Source organism: Somniosus microcephalus, chromosome 12, assembly GCF_052327205.1.
Source record: "Somniosus microcephalus isolate GS21.2 chromosome 12, FLI_Smic_1.0, whole genome shotgun sequence".
NCBI lineage: Eukaryota > Metazoa > Chordata > Chondrichthyes > Squaliformes > Somniosidae > Somniosus > Somniosus microcephalus.
Window position 1 is genome coordinate 225,518,857 of NC_140998.1, and position 15,583 is coordinate 225,534,439.

Sequence of the window (15,583 nt, forward strand, 5' to 3'; positions counted from 1 at the left end):
AGTTACTGATTGCCAACTGGAAAATGACCCATTTATCCCGACTCTCTGTTTTCTGTTAGTTAGCCAATCCCCTAACCATGCTAATGGGGCAGAAATTCGGGTCGGGGGCTTGCCGCGCGTGCAAGCCCCCGATCTGCACTTACCCGACGCGCCGGCCGTTGAGCTTCAGGGACGCCTGGAATTGCTGTTTTAAAATGTTGACTCCCGGGCAGCGTCTGACGTCACGCCGCCCAGGAGTGCAGCCAGTGCGAAGCCTGGAGCGCGCAGTGCAAGAGAGACACGCCCCTTGAGGTCTCATTTTAAAAGGACACGCCCCCAATGTTTCGCACAAGCTGCAAAGCATTTTTACATGTAGAGCAGCATTTTAAATAGGTTTTTGGTATTTTTAAGAAGCTTTTGGTAACTTTTATAAACTTTTAAAAACATTTACATTATTTTGAAGAATCTGAAGTAGTTTTAAACAGAAATAAAGCGATTTAAAGACTTTTAAAAGCCCTGAAAGCATTTTTTTCATTCCATTTATTTAATTAGCAACGTCATCGTTGTACGTGTCTTCACACTGTTCCCTTTGGGGAACTGTATGAAGTGGTGGAAGGATTTCTGGCCGTGATTAACGCTCATTCCGTGACCGTAACCATCTTTGTACCAGCCATTAGGGTGGTTAGTCCTATGGCGGGAGGGTTTTACGGGCTCCCACAACCTATACGAGGGGGGGGGCCACCCACACCCACGGACGCAAATATCCCACTGGATGTCTACCCAGAATTTAGAGCCGGAGCTCCGACTCCACTTGCCGGGACTGTCTGGAGCGGGGTTAGAAACCCTACGCCGTGTGGCCCAGCGGTGGGGATGCTACCACTATGCCAAAGGCCCACTCAGATTAGCAACGTGAAATGGCTGGAATGAGCACAATTCACGGCATTAAAAGAACTCACAATTGAACTGATGATGACCTCAGCAATCTCCTCAACGAGGTGGAGGCGCAGCGCCTGCTCATCATTGGTAATGAGAAGTCAAAGGCGCCGCAAAAAGGACAGATGATAGCTTGGTCTTTCAAGTGGCAGCATAGGGCTCCAGTCACGGGGAGGGAAAAGGCGCAGGAAACGTATGGGTGTCACCTTTTGCACGGAGTGGGCCTTTTGCGTAGCGGTAAGCATCCCCGCCGCTGGGCCAGAAGGAGTAGGGTTTCGAACCCCGCTCCAGACAGCCCCGGCAAGTGGAGTCGGAGCTCCAACTATAAATTCTGGGTGGACATCCAGCGGGATACTTGTGTCCGCGGGTGTGGGTGGCCCCCCCCCCTCAGATAGGTTGTGGGAGCCCGTAAAACCCTCACGCCATAGGACTAACCACCCTAATGGCTGGTATGAAGATGGTTATGGTCATGGAAGGAGCGTTAACGTGGCCAGAAATCCTTCCACCACTTCATACAGTTCCCGAAAGGGAACAGTGTGAGGATACGTACGACGATGACCTCTTGCGCAATGCACCTCTTTGGACCCTCAGTCGCAGATGCGAGGGGCCAAATCGTGCAATTGTTAAATTTTTCATTTTATTGACATGTAAAATGAACGGCCCAGTAATTCCGTTCCAAACACGTGAGTACGGTCGGGGTACTCACGCGTCTGGCCAGAGGAAATGCCGGTTTTCAGCATGCACAGCGCATGCGGGGAAAACCGGCATTTCCTGTCCTCTGAACAAAGGGGTTCAGAGGCAGAACGCGTGCGACTGCACAGGCAGCGCGTGCGCAGTAAAATTCGCCGGTTTCATTCATGCTTTCAGTGAGGTTAAGTCCTTACAACTTACACATGAAAAAAGCATGAGTACAGTTGCTCCAGAGGCTGCGGAGGAAGATATATTTTATCGTGGAGCTTCTGAAAGGCAATATTTTTGTTTGGGAAAGGGAGGAAAGTTATTTTAAGAAATGCTGAGGTAAGTTTTAAAGTTTATTTTTGTTTTTTAAAACGGGTTTTCAGTACTGTAGGTAGAAGGAGCAATTGTGGCTATTTGAATTTAATTTGCTGTGTTTATTAAATGTGAAAATGACTCCAACATTTTTAAGAAAGAAACTTTTCATCAGTAATATATTCTTTTAAGTAATTATGTATGTATGCCTGTATATATTCCTTTGCGTATATGTATGTATATATTCCTTTACTTATGTGTATGAATGTATGTATTTAATTATGACTTTCAGAGAAAGTAACTTATTGGAAAATCATAATTAAATACATACATTCATACACATAAGTAAAGGAATATATACATATACGTAAAGGAATATATACAGACATACATACATAATTACTTAAAAGAATATATTACTGATGAACAGTTTCTTTCTTAAAAATGTTGGAAATGTTACATTACTCATTTTAGAACAGTCATTTTCACATTTAATAAACACAGCAAATTCAATTCACACAGCCACAATTGCTCCTTCTACCTACAGTACTGAAAACCCGTTTAAAAAAAAAAAATTAAACTTTAAAACTTACCTCAGCATTTCTTAAAATAACTTTCCTCCCTTTCCCAAACAAAAATATTGCCTTTCAGAAGCTCCACGATAAAATATATCTTCCTCCGCAGCCTCTGGAGCAACTTTACACATGCTTTTTTCATGTGTAAGTTGTAAGGACTTAACCTCACTGAATCCATGAATGAAATCGACGAAGTTCACTGCGCACGCGCTGTGCCTCTGAACCCCTTCGTTCAGAGGACAGGAAATGCCGGTTTTCTCCGCATGCGCTGTGCATGCTGAAAACCGGCATTTCCTCCGGCCAGACGCGTGAGTACCCCGACCGTACTCACGCGTTTGGAACGGAATTACTGGGCCAATATATTATCCCCAACCTGTGCACTCTTATCTTGTGCAGTAACCTTTTATGTGGCACCTTATCAAATGCCTTCTGGAAATCCAAATACACTACATCTACTGGTTCCCCTTTATCCACCCCGTTTTTTACATCCTCAAAGAACTCTAGCAAATTTGTCAAACACGATTTCCCTTTCATAAAACTATGCTGACTTTTCTTGATTGTCTTATGATTTTCTAAATGTCCTGCTATTACCTCCTTAATAATGGATTCCAGCATTTTCCCAATGACAGAAGTTAGGCTAACTGGCCTATAGTTTCCTGCTTTCTGTGTCCCTCCTTTCTTGAATAGGGGCATTACATTTGCAGTTTTCCAATCCGCTGGGACCTCTCCAGAGTCCAGGGAATTTTGATAGATTACAACCAATGCATTCACTATCTCTGCAGCCACTTCTTTAAGACCCTAGGATGCAGGCCATCAGGTCCAGGGGACTTGTCAACCATTAGCACCATTAGTTTGCCTAGTACTTTTTCTCTAGTGATAGAGATTGTTTAAGTTCCTCTCTCTCTATAGCCCCTTGATTATCTATTCTTATTGGGATGTTTTTAGTGTCTTCTACCGTGAAGACCGAGCCTAAATAATTGTTTAAAGTCTCTGCCATTTCTCTATTTCCCATTATTAATTCCCCAGTCTCCTCCTCGAACAGACCAACGTTTACTTTAGCTACTCTATTCCTTTTTATATACCTGTAGAAGCTCTTACAATCTGTTTTTATATTATTTGGTAGTTTAATCTCGTATTCTAACTTCTCCCACTTAATTTTTTTTAGCCTCTGGCCTACCACTAATCTTCGCAACATTGGGCCAGAAATTCGTGACCAAATGCGTGAGTACGGTCTGGGTACTCACGCATCTGGCCGTTGGAAATGCCGGCGTTCAGCATGCACAGCGCATGCGGGGAACGCCAGCATTTCCAGTCCTCGGAACGAAGGGGTTCAGAGGCACAGCGCGTGCGACTGCACAGGCAGCGCTTGCGCAGTGAACTTCGTCGATTTCATTCATGGATTCAGTGAGGGTAAGTCCTTACAAGTTACACTTGAAAAAAGCATGTGTAAAGTTGTTCCAAGGCTGCGGAGGAAGATATATTTTATCGTGGAGCTTCTGAAAGGCAATATTTTTGTTTGGGAAAGGGAGGGAAGTTATTTTAAGAAATTTTAAGTAAGTTTTAAAGTTAAATTTTTTTTTTTTAAACGGGTTTTCAGAACGGTAGGTAGAAAGAGCAATTGTGGCTGTGTGAATTGAATGTGAAAATGAGTGTTCTAAAATGAGTAATGTAACATTTCCAGCACTTTTAAGAAAGAAACTTTTCATCAGTAATAAGTAATTATGTATGTATGTCCGCATATATTCCTTTACGTATATGTATGTATGCTTTATATTCCTTTACTTATGTGTATGAATGTATGTTTTTAATTATGATTTTTCAATAAGTTACTTTCTCTGAAAGTCATAATTAAATAATACATTCATACACATAAGTAAAGGAATATATACATAACACGCAAAGGAATATATACAGACATACATACTTTCAGAAGCTCCACAATAAGAAATATCTTCCTCCGCAGCCTCTGGAGCAACTGTACCCATGCTTTTTTCATGTGTAAGTTGTAAGGACTTGACCTCACTGAAAGCATGAATGAAAGCAGCGAATTTTACTGCGCACGCGTTCTGCCTCTGAACCCCTTCGTTCAGAGGACAGGAAATGCCGGTTTTCCCCGCATGCGCTGTGCATGCTGAAAACCGGCATTTCCTCCGGCCAGACGCGTAAGTACCCCGACCGTACTCGCGCATTTGGAAGGGAATTACTGGGCCAACATTTTACATGTCAATAAAATGAAAAATTTAACAATTGCACGATTTGCCCCCTCGCATCTGCGACTGAGGGTCCAAGGAGGTGCATTGCGCAAGAGGTCATCGTCGTACGTATCCTCACACAGTTCCCTTTCGGGAACTGTATGAAGTGGTGGAAGGATTTATGGCCGTGATTAACGCTCATTCCGTGACCATAACCATCTTTGAACCAGCCATTAGGGTGGTTAGTCTTATGGCGTGAGGGTTTTACGGGCTCCCACAACCCATCTGAGGGGGGGGGGGCCACCCACACCCACGGACGCAAGTATCCCGCTGGATGTCCACCCAGAATTTATAGTTGGAGCTCCGACTCCACTTGCCGGGACTGTCTGGAGTGGGGTTCGAAACCCTACTCCTTCTGGCCCAGCGGCAGGGATGCTTACTGCTACGCAAAAGGCCCACTCCGCACAAAAGGTGACACCCATACGTTTCCTGCGCCTTTTCCCTCCCCGTGACTGGAGCCCTATGCTGCCACTTGAAAGACCAAGCTATCATCTGCCCTTTTTGCGGCGCCTTTGACTTCTCATTACCAATGATGAGCAGGCGCTGCGCCTCCACCTCCTTGAGGAGATTGCTGAGGTCATCATCAGTTCAATTGTGAGTTCTTTTAATGCCGTGAATTGTGCTCATTCCAGCCATTTCACGTTGCTAATCGGATTGGGCCTTTGGCATAGCGGTAGGATCCCCGCCGCTGGGCCAGATCAGGGTAGGGTTTTGAACCCCGCTCCAGACAGTCCCGGCAAGTGGAGTCGGAGCTCCGGCTCTAAATTCTGGGTTGACATCCAGTGGGATATTTGCGTCCGTGGGTGTGGGTGGCCCCCCCTCCTTGTATAGCTTGTGGGAGCCCGTAAAACCCTCCCGCCATAGGACTAACCGCCCTAATGGCTGGTTCAAAATGGTTACGGTCACGGAATGAGCGTTAATCATGGCCATAAATCCTTCCACCACTTCATACAGTTCCCCAAAGGGAACACTGTGAAGACACGTATGACGACGACATTGCTAAATAAATAAATGGAATTAAAAAAATTCTTTTAGGGCTTTTAAAAGTCTTTAAATTGCTTTAATTCTGTTTAAAACTACTTCAGATTCTTCAAAATAATCTAAACGTTTTTAAAAGTTTATAAAAGTTACCAAAAGCTTCAAAAAACTTCCAAAAACCTATTTAAACTGCTGCTTTGCATGTAAAAATGTTTGCAGCTTGGCAGAAACATTGGGGGCGTGCCCTGTTAAACTGAGACCTCAAGGGGCATGTCTCAGTTGCACAGCGCGCTACAGGCTTCGCGCTGGCTGCACTCCTGGGCGGCGTGACGTCAGACGCTGCCCGGGAGTCAACATTTTAAAACAGCAATTCCAGGCGTCCCTGAAGCTCAATGGCCGGCGCGTCGAGTAAGTGCAGATCGGGGGCTTACACGCGCGGCAAGCCCCCGACTCAAATTTCTGGGCCAATGTATGCCTTTTCTTTCAATTTGATACCATCCTTAACTCCCTTAGTTAGCCATGGTTAGTACATCCTTCTTGTGGAGTCTTTCTTTCTCACTGGAATACACCTTTGCTGTGATTTATGAAATATCTCCTTAAATGTCTGCCACTGCTGATCTACCGTCTTACCCTTTAATCAATTTTCCCAGTCCACTTTAGCCAACTCTGTCCTCATACCAATGTAATTGCCTTTATTTAACTTTAGAACACTTGTTTCAGTCCCAAGTTTCTCACCTTCAAACTGAATTTGAAATTCTACCATGCTATGATCACTCTTTCCTAGGGGATCCTTTACTATGAGATCATTAATTAATCCTGTCTCATTACACATTACCAGATCTAAAATCGCCTTCTCCCTGGTTGGTTCCTCAACGTATTGCTCTAAGAAACCATCCCGAATACATTCTATGAACTCATCCTCAAGGCTATCCTTGCCAATTTGATTTGTCCAATCTATATGATGATTAAAATCACCCATGATTATTTCAGTACCTTTCTTACAAGCCCCCATTATTTCTTGATTTATACTCTGTCCTACAGTATAGCTACTGTTAGGGGGCCTATAGACTACTCCCACCAATGACTTCTTACCCTTGATATTTCTTACCTCCACCCAAACTGACTCTACATGTTGAGCTTCTGAGCCAATATCATTCCTCACCACTGCAGTGATCTCATCCTTTATTAACAGAGCTACCCCACCTCCTTTTCCTTTCTGCCTGTCCTTCCGAAATGTTAAATACCCCTGAATATTCAGCCTTGGTCACCTTGCAACCACATCTCTGTAATGGCTATCAGATCATACCCATTTATTTCTATTTGTACCGTCAACTCATTTATCTTGTTATGAATGCTGCGTGCATTGAGATAAAGAGCCTTTAATTTTATCTTACCATTTTTCCTTACTCTGACTCTATTTTCTGGTGCACTCTTACGCATGTACGCTCTGCGCCTTCCTGATGCATTCTGGTTATTGTTACCCCTGTCGTTGCCCTGCACTATTGCCTTCTCCTTTCTATTTGCCTTCCTAAATACCCCTTCACCTGAACCCCTATCATCTATTTCCAGCTTAGCTTTTCTCCCTTCTGCTTGTACCCTCAGGTTCCCATCCCCCTGCCAAGCTAGTTTAAACCCTCCCCAACAGCACTAGCAAAATCCCCCGTGAGGACATTGGGCCCTTTCCCGTTGAGGTTCTACCTGTCTGGCTTGTAGAGGTCCCACCTCCCCCAGAAAAGGTTCCAATTCCTCAGGAATCTAAAGCCCCCCCTCTGACACCATCTCTCCAGCCCGCATTCATCTGCTCTGTCTTCCTATATCTGTACTCACTAGCACGTGGCACTGGTAGTAATCTGGAGATTGTTTGTTACCATCTGGCAGTCAATTACACCTGGGGAAAGATGGGTGAAAAGTCTAACATGATTTGCATTCAACCAAGATTTGCATTCACGTACCGTCCTGAAGGAAGTTTGTGTTAGAAATGAAGTGTGCAGAAAAGGAGGGAAATTCAACAATAGCGCGCCCCCTAGAGGCCGGAGCAGGGGTGAAGTGGAGGTTAGAAATAAACACTATAATCTTATGCTTTTTTTTTAACTACCAATGGCTTGGCACCAGTTTGCCCGAGTGAGCCTTGACTTACTGGTAGCATTGTGGCCTCTGAGCCCAAAGGAGTCGGTTTCCAGCCCAGTTTCCAACAATACTGGAGAGTGGAATTTTAAGATCTGACTCACAATTCTAGGTTGATTCCAGCAAAATACTCTTTTCTGCTGGGTGTGGGCGTCAGACCCATAAGACTCTCCGGCCTCATCGACTGGAATAAAGATGTTTACGGCCATGGAAAGAATAGACACTTGGCGGCCTGTCAGACTCATAATCCGCCGCCGACAAATCCTTCCACAATGACACACTATTCTACTAGGGAAGAGTGGGGAAAATCTCATTTGTTTCCAACAAGTTTTCATCCAAAGTCAGTCTGTAAAAACACACGTCAAAACTGGCGGAAACCCCGGAGATAAGCTTTAAGCACGAGCCTTATTTCATCCTTCACTGCTACAATCTGTAAAGCGGAGCATTTGATCAGAAAGAGAATGCAGTTCAAATTAAACATGACTGTGTAAATTTCCGATGATGCATATGAAAGTTGCAATATTTAGTGTAAGCATAAGGACTTCCATTATTAGCCATCTCTGCAGACCACCCCAGCACACAGCCCACCCCCCAGCATCCCCCCACCCCCCAGCACACACCACACCCCAACCCCAGCACACACCCCACCCCACAGCACACACCCCCCACACCCCCAGCACACATCCTCCTCCACCCCCCCAGCACACACTCCACGCCATCCCCCAGCACACACCCCACCCCACCCCAGCACACACCCCCAACCCCCCAACACACACCCCCACACCCCAGCACACCCCCCACCCCACCCCCCAGCACACACGTGACCCCACCCCCCAGCACACCCCCCAACCCCCCAGCACACACCCCACCCCCCCAGCACACACCCCACCCCCACCCCCCCAGCACACACACCCCCAGCACACACACCCCCTACCCCCAGCACACACCCCAGCACACCCCCAGCACACACCCAACCCCACCGCCCCAGCACACACCCCACCCCTCAGCACACAACCCACCCCTCAGCACACATCCCACCCCCCCAGCACACACCCCACACCCCCAGCACACACCCCACCCCCACCCAGCACACCCCCCACCCCCCAGCACACACCCCACCCCCCCAGCACACACCCCACCCCACCCTCCAGCACACACCCCACCCCACCCCCACAGCACACACCCCCCCCAGCACACACCCCACCCCAACCCAGCACACACCCCACCCCACCAGCACACACCCCACCCCACCCTCCAGCACACACCCCACCCCACCCCCCCAGCACACACCCCACCCCCCCCAGCACACACCCCACCCCAACCCAGCACACACCCCACCACCCCCAGCACACAAACCCCCCCAGCACACACCCCACCCCACCCCCCCAGCACCCCCCACCCCCCCAGCACACACCCCACCCCACCTCCCAGCACACACCCCACCCCCCAGCACACACCCCACCCCCCAACACACACCCCACCCCACCCCCACCCAGCACACACACCCCCAGCACACACCCCACCCCACAGCACCTACCCCCACCCCAGCACACACCCCACCCCAAGCACACACAGCCCCACCCCCAGCAAACACCCCACCCCACCCCCAGCACACACCCCACCAGACCCCAGCACACACCCCACCCCCCCAGCACCCCCTGCCACACCCCCAGCACACACCCCCCCACCCCCTCAGCACACACTCCACCCCACCCCCCAGCACACACCCCACCCCACCCCCAGCACACACCCCCAGCACACACACACCCCCAGCACACACCCCACCCCCCAGCACACACCCCACCCCACCCCCCAGCACACACACCCTCCAGCACCCAGCACACACCCCCACCCCAGCACACACCCCACCCCACCCCCCAGCACACACCCCCCCCACCCCCCAGCACACACCCCACCCCACCCCCCAGCACCCCAGCACCCCCCCCACCCCAGCACACACCCCACCCCACCCCCAGCACACCTCCCCCCCAGCACACACCCCCAGCACACCCCCCCAGCACACACCCCACCCCCCAGCACACACCCCACCCCACCCCCAGCACACACCCCCCCCGCACACACCCCACCCCCCCAGCACACACCCCACCCGCCCAGCACACACCCCACCCCCCCAGCACACACCCCACCCCACCCCCAGCACACACCCCACCCCCCAGCACACGCCACCCCACCCCCCAGCACGCGCCACCCCACCCCCCCAGCACACACCCCACCCACGCCCATCACACACCCCACCCCACCCCCAGCACACACCCCACCCCACCCCCAGCACACACCCCACCCCACTGCCAGCACACACCCCACCCCCAGCACACACCCCACCCCACTGCCAGCACACACCCCACTCCCAGCACACACCCCACCCCACCCCCATGGTGTTGCTCACCAAGTGTCAGTGGATACAGTGATACAGGATGCTGGGACGTTGAAACACGACCAACGAGCTGTAAAATGCAACTACTGCATTTCGGCACATCCTTACACTGAGAATTCACATTCTGACGTGACGTGACGTGACGGTGGGGAGGAGGTCAGGAAGTTGGGTGGGGAGGTCAGGAAGTTGTTTGGGGGATGGGAGATGGTCTTCCCCCGCGAGTGTGAGCCCTGTCTGTTCCAAGTGAGCTCTGTTCTGTCTGGAGTACGTAGTCAGAATGGCTCGAATTACACTTTGCAAAGTAACTGATTACGTCGGCTGGGAGGATCTAATTACACATTCCAGAGAAACTGCTGGGTGTGTCTTGTCCTCCAAGGGGACCAATCAGCAATCAGGACTTGTCATCCAAGGGAACCAATCAGAGCTTCTTTAGTCTCTATACATAACATAAGGACATAAGAGTTCTGACGAAGGGTCATCGACCTGAAACGTTAACTCTGTTTCTCTCTCCACAGATGCTGTCTGACCTGCTGAATATTGCCAGCATTTTCTGGTTTTATGTTGCATTATATAAGACATAACAAGAATTAGGAGCAGGAGTCGGCCATACGGCCCCTCGAGCCTCCTCCACCATTCAATAAGATCATGACTGATCTTCGACCTCAACTCCACTTTCCCGCCCGATCTCCATATCCCTTGATTCCCCATGATTCCAAAAGTCTATCTATCTCAGCATTGAATATACTCAATGACTCAGCATCCACAGCCCTTTGGGGCAGAGAATTCTAAAGGTTCACAACTCCCTGAGTGAAGAAATTCCTCCTCATCTCAGTCTTAAATGGCCGACCCCTTATCCTGAGACTCTGCCCCCTGGTTCTCGACTGTCCAGCCAGGGGAAACAGCCTCTCAGTCTACCCGACAATCGCCCTCAGAATCTTATATGTTTCAATGAGATCACCCCTCATTCTTCTAAACTCCAGAGTATAGGCTCAATCTACTCAATCTCTCCTCATAGGATAACCCGCTCATCCCAGGAATCAATCCAGTGAACCTTTGTTGCACCGCCTCTAAGGCAAGTATATCCTTCCTCAGATAAGGTGACCAAAACTGTGCACAGTACTCCAGGTGTGGTCTCACCAAAGCCCTGCACAATTGTAGCGAGACTTCCTTAATCTTGTCCTACAGCCCCCTTGCAATAAAGACCGTCTTGCCATTTGCCATCCTAATGTCTTGCTGTACCTGCTTGCTAACTCTGTGCTTCCTGTAGGAGGACACCTAAATCTCTCTGAACACCAACATTTAATAGTTTCTCACCATTTAAAATATATTCTGTTTTTCTATTCTTCCTACCAAACTGAATAACCTCAGATTTCCTCACATTATACTCCATCTGCCACCTTATTGCCCACTCACTTAACCTGCCGATACCCCTTTGCAGGCTCTTTGTGCCCTCCTCACAGCTCACTTTCCCACCTAGTTTTGTAACGTCAGCAAACCTGGATACATTACACTCGGTCCCTTCATCTAAGTTATTAATATAAATTGTGAATAACTGAGGCCCAAGTACTGATCCTTGCGACACCCCACTAGTTACAGCCTGCCAACCCGAAAATGATGCGTTTATCCCTACTCTCTGTTTTCTGTCCGTCAACCAATCCTCTATCCATGCTGATAAATTACCCTCAACCGCATGAGCCCTTATCTTGCATAACAACTTTTTATGTGGCACCTTATCGAATGCCTTTTGGAAATCCAAATTTACAATCTACCCTGCGAGTTACATCCTCAAAAAACTCTAATAAATTTGTTAAACACGATTTCTCTTTCATAAAACCATGTTGACTCTGCCTAATGATATTACGATTTTCTAAATGCCCTGTTACCACTTCCTTAATAATGGATTCCAGCATTTCCTCGACAATTGATGTCAAGCTAATTGGACGGTAGTTCGATGTTTTCTCTCTCCCTCCTTTCTTGAATAGCGGTGTTACATTTGCTACCTTCCAATCCGCTGGGACTGTTCTAGAATCTGGGGAATTTTGGAAAATCACAACCAATGCACCCACTATCTCTGCAGTTATCTCTTGTAGAACCCGAGGATGTAGGGGTCCAGGGGATGTGTTGGCTTTTAGTCCCATTATTTTCTCAAGTACTTTTTCTCTACTGTTCTTAATCATTTCCCTTCCTTTCATTTGCCCCTTGGTGCCCCACTATTTTTGGTATGTTTTTTGTGTCTTCTACTGTGAAAACAGATACAAAATATTTGTTTAAGGTCTCTGCCATTTCCTTATTCCCCATTATAATTTCTCCTGTCTCAGCTCCTAAGGGATCAATGCTTACTTTTGCTACTTTCTTCCGTTCTACATACTTGTAGATACTCTTACAATCTGTTCTTATATTTCTTGCTACTTTACTCTCCTATTCTATTTTGTCCCTTTTTATCAATGTTTTGGTCATTCTTTGATGGTCTCTAAAGCTTATTACTATTCTTTGCAACATTATAAGCCTCTTTTAATCCAATACTATCCTTAACTTCTTCAGTTAGCCAAGGATGGATCAGTTTTCAACAGGAGTTTTTAATTCTCAATGGAATGTGTATTCACTGAGAATAATGGAATATGTTTTTAAATGTTTACCACTGTTTATCTACCATCAGATCTTCTAATTTAATTTCCCAATCTACCATAGCCAACACACCACTCATACCTATGTAATTGGCTTTATTTAAGTTTAAGACACTAGTTCAGACATAAGTATTTCACTCTCAAGCCCAATGTGATATTCTATCACATTATGATCACTCTTTCCCAGAGGATCCTTTACTATGAGATAACTGAAGTCTCCCATCCCTGGTATGATTCTGGTAAATCTCCTTTGCAACTTCTCTAAGGCTTCTACATTCCTTCTAAAGTGTAGTGCACAGATTTGGGCACAATACGCTAGCTGAGGCCTAAACAGTGATTTATAAAGGTTTACCATAATTTCCTTGTGTTGGTACTCCATGCCGCTATTGATAAAGCCTAGGGTCCCAAATGATTTATTAGTAGCCTTAACAATATGCCCTGCCACCTTCAAAGATTTGAGTATGTGAATCCCAAGGTGTCTGTTCCTGCACCCACTTTGAAATGTTATCATTTAATTTATGTTGCTTCTCCTCAGTTTTCCTTCCAAAATGCATCACTTCACACTGTTCTGCATTAAATTTCATCTGCCATGTGCCTTCGCATTTCATTACTCTATCTACATCTTCCTGAAAACTTCTACTATCCTTTTCACTGTTTACTATGTTTCCAAGCTTTATGTCATCTGCAAACATTGAAATTATGCCCCCAATTGTCAAAGTCCAGATCATAAATATATATGAGAAAGAGCAGGGGTCCTAATACTGACCCCTGGGGGATACCACTGTATACTTCCCTCTAGTCTCAAACAACCATTCAGCACTACTCTTTGCTTTCTGTCTCATGGCCAATTTTGAATCAACGCTAACATTCCCCCTTTGATCCCATGGGCTTCAATTTTGCTAATAAGTTTATTACGTCGCAATTTATCAAACACCTTTGAGACTGTAACAGAAAACAAATGATACTTTGGCTACAGTTCCCAATTTTGGTCAGAATCCGTACATTTTGGTTCTTGTTATGACACCGACATTGTGGTCCATTTGATACCGAGTTCCTTGGCATATTCATCACCATACCAGACCAGCAGCTCGCACCGAGGAGGAACAGGCTTGCAGGTCCGGTAATAAATTTTGCCACAGTGCTGAAAGGCTACCAGGTTCTGCTCCTCCTCCTTTCTGGCACAGTTAACAAACCTGGAAGATAACACACAAATATTTAAGTGTCCAAAAATAAGTTAATATTGTTAAATGAATACAGAATGTTTCGCGAGTTAGAATGAGAGAACATGCCCCCAGCCATGGACAAATTTCAATTTCAAACATACTGTCAGGAGAGGACACTCAGTGGGGACCAATCACTTCAGTGTAGATACGAAAGATAATGGCCCCAATATTTCTAAGGAGGGAGTGTCTGACGGGGGGGTGGGGGAGGTGCAGCGATCCAGAAATACAGGTTTCCCGGAGTTCCTGCTGAATTTAATGCCTAGAGCTGATTTTAAAAATTGGCTCGTTTTTCCAGCCACAGCCACCTAGAATGAAAGGCTGACTGGCTGTTGGGTGGGATATTATACTGGATGGATCATATAAAATGGGACAAATGATCTTCTTCATCCGTTACTATCTTGTGACCCTCACTATATGGTATCAGTCTTCCCTCACCTCATCCAATTTGATGTAGATTCATCCTTCGCATCAATGTATTCAAAATCCTTGTTGGATTTGCTGATCTGCAGAAAGGTATTTTGATAATGGATTAATAAAAATTTTAAAAGCAACTTTATCTTTATATTAGACTGTCATAAGGCTTAACACGTATTGCAAGATTCTATTACATCGCCTCCCACGTCTTTGAGTAAAAATTGACCTTCCTCTTACCTGTGTTCTGTGATTATACCTTTTTATCCGAGTGCCCAGTTCAACACGATGGCTGGGACTGAAATGATGCAGCATAGGAGCTTGAAAAATAGTATAATGGTGCTGAACAGTTTCAGGAAGCTTTGTAAAGTCGGGAAAGGTCCCTGAATTACTGTATCGTCAGAGCGCCCAGGATTTGGCAACTGCTGTTCAATGCATTCTGAAACTAGGAATGATGAGAGTTGGTTGAGGTGATGCCTGACTCACCTCTGTCCATAAATACAATGACAGCAGGCTCTGGGAATCTCCTGGAACTGCTTTAATAGGATAATACCTGAATTAGAGCAGCAGCACTAAATTAATCAGAAGATGAACAAAGTACAAGGGACTGGAATGTAGGCTCATTCTTAGTTGACCTTGGCTCCAGTACAAAGCCATTGGATTAAAATGATAACAGCTACAAGGTCACCCAATACCAACAGGCTCTATTCCTCAAAAACAGGAGTGGGGAATCAAGCTAAGAATGCAATAGACAGAGGCCTAGAAATTGGATAAGGCCCAAAAACAGGCGCGGACAGCACGATGTGCCCACGCCCGTTCAAAGTAGTGCAGACAGCACATAAAATTCATGCTGCCTGCTCATTATAATGATTGTAGCGCTGAAATGTGCTGCTGACTGTCTTAGTGCTGATTCGGGGGGCCAATATTGGGTGGAGTCTTGTGGCCACTAAAGTTTGTTCAAGGCTCTAATACAGGGGAAGTGCTTTTTTGCACAAACACCTCATTGTCATTGTGGAGAAAACCATGGCCCAATAGCCAAGAAAAAGGGCAAGGAGATTTTCTGATGTGGCACTGGAGGCCTTGATCCTGGAGGTTCTAT

At 46.9% G+C, this 15,583-nt stretch overlaps 1 long non-coding RNA gene across 1 annotated transcript; it reads right to left on the minus strand.

Annotated features, from left to right (window-relative positions):
• Positions 1-13,744: 13,744 nt before the first annotated feature.
• Positions 13,745-14,971, minus strand: LOC147110205 (uncharacterized). Its single transcript, XR_015080401.1, has 2 exons — positions 14,725-14,971; positions 13,745-14,576 (listed from the first exon to the last, which is right to left on the minus strand). It is a non-coding gene; the product is annotated as an uncharacterized LOC147110205 (long non-coding RNA).
• Between the last annotated feature and the right edge of the window lie 612 nt (positions 14,972-15,583).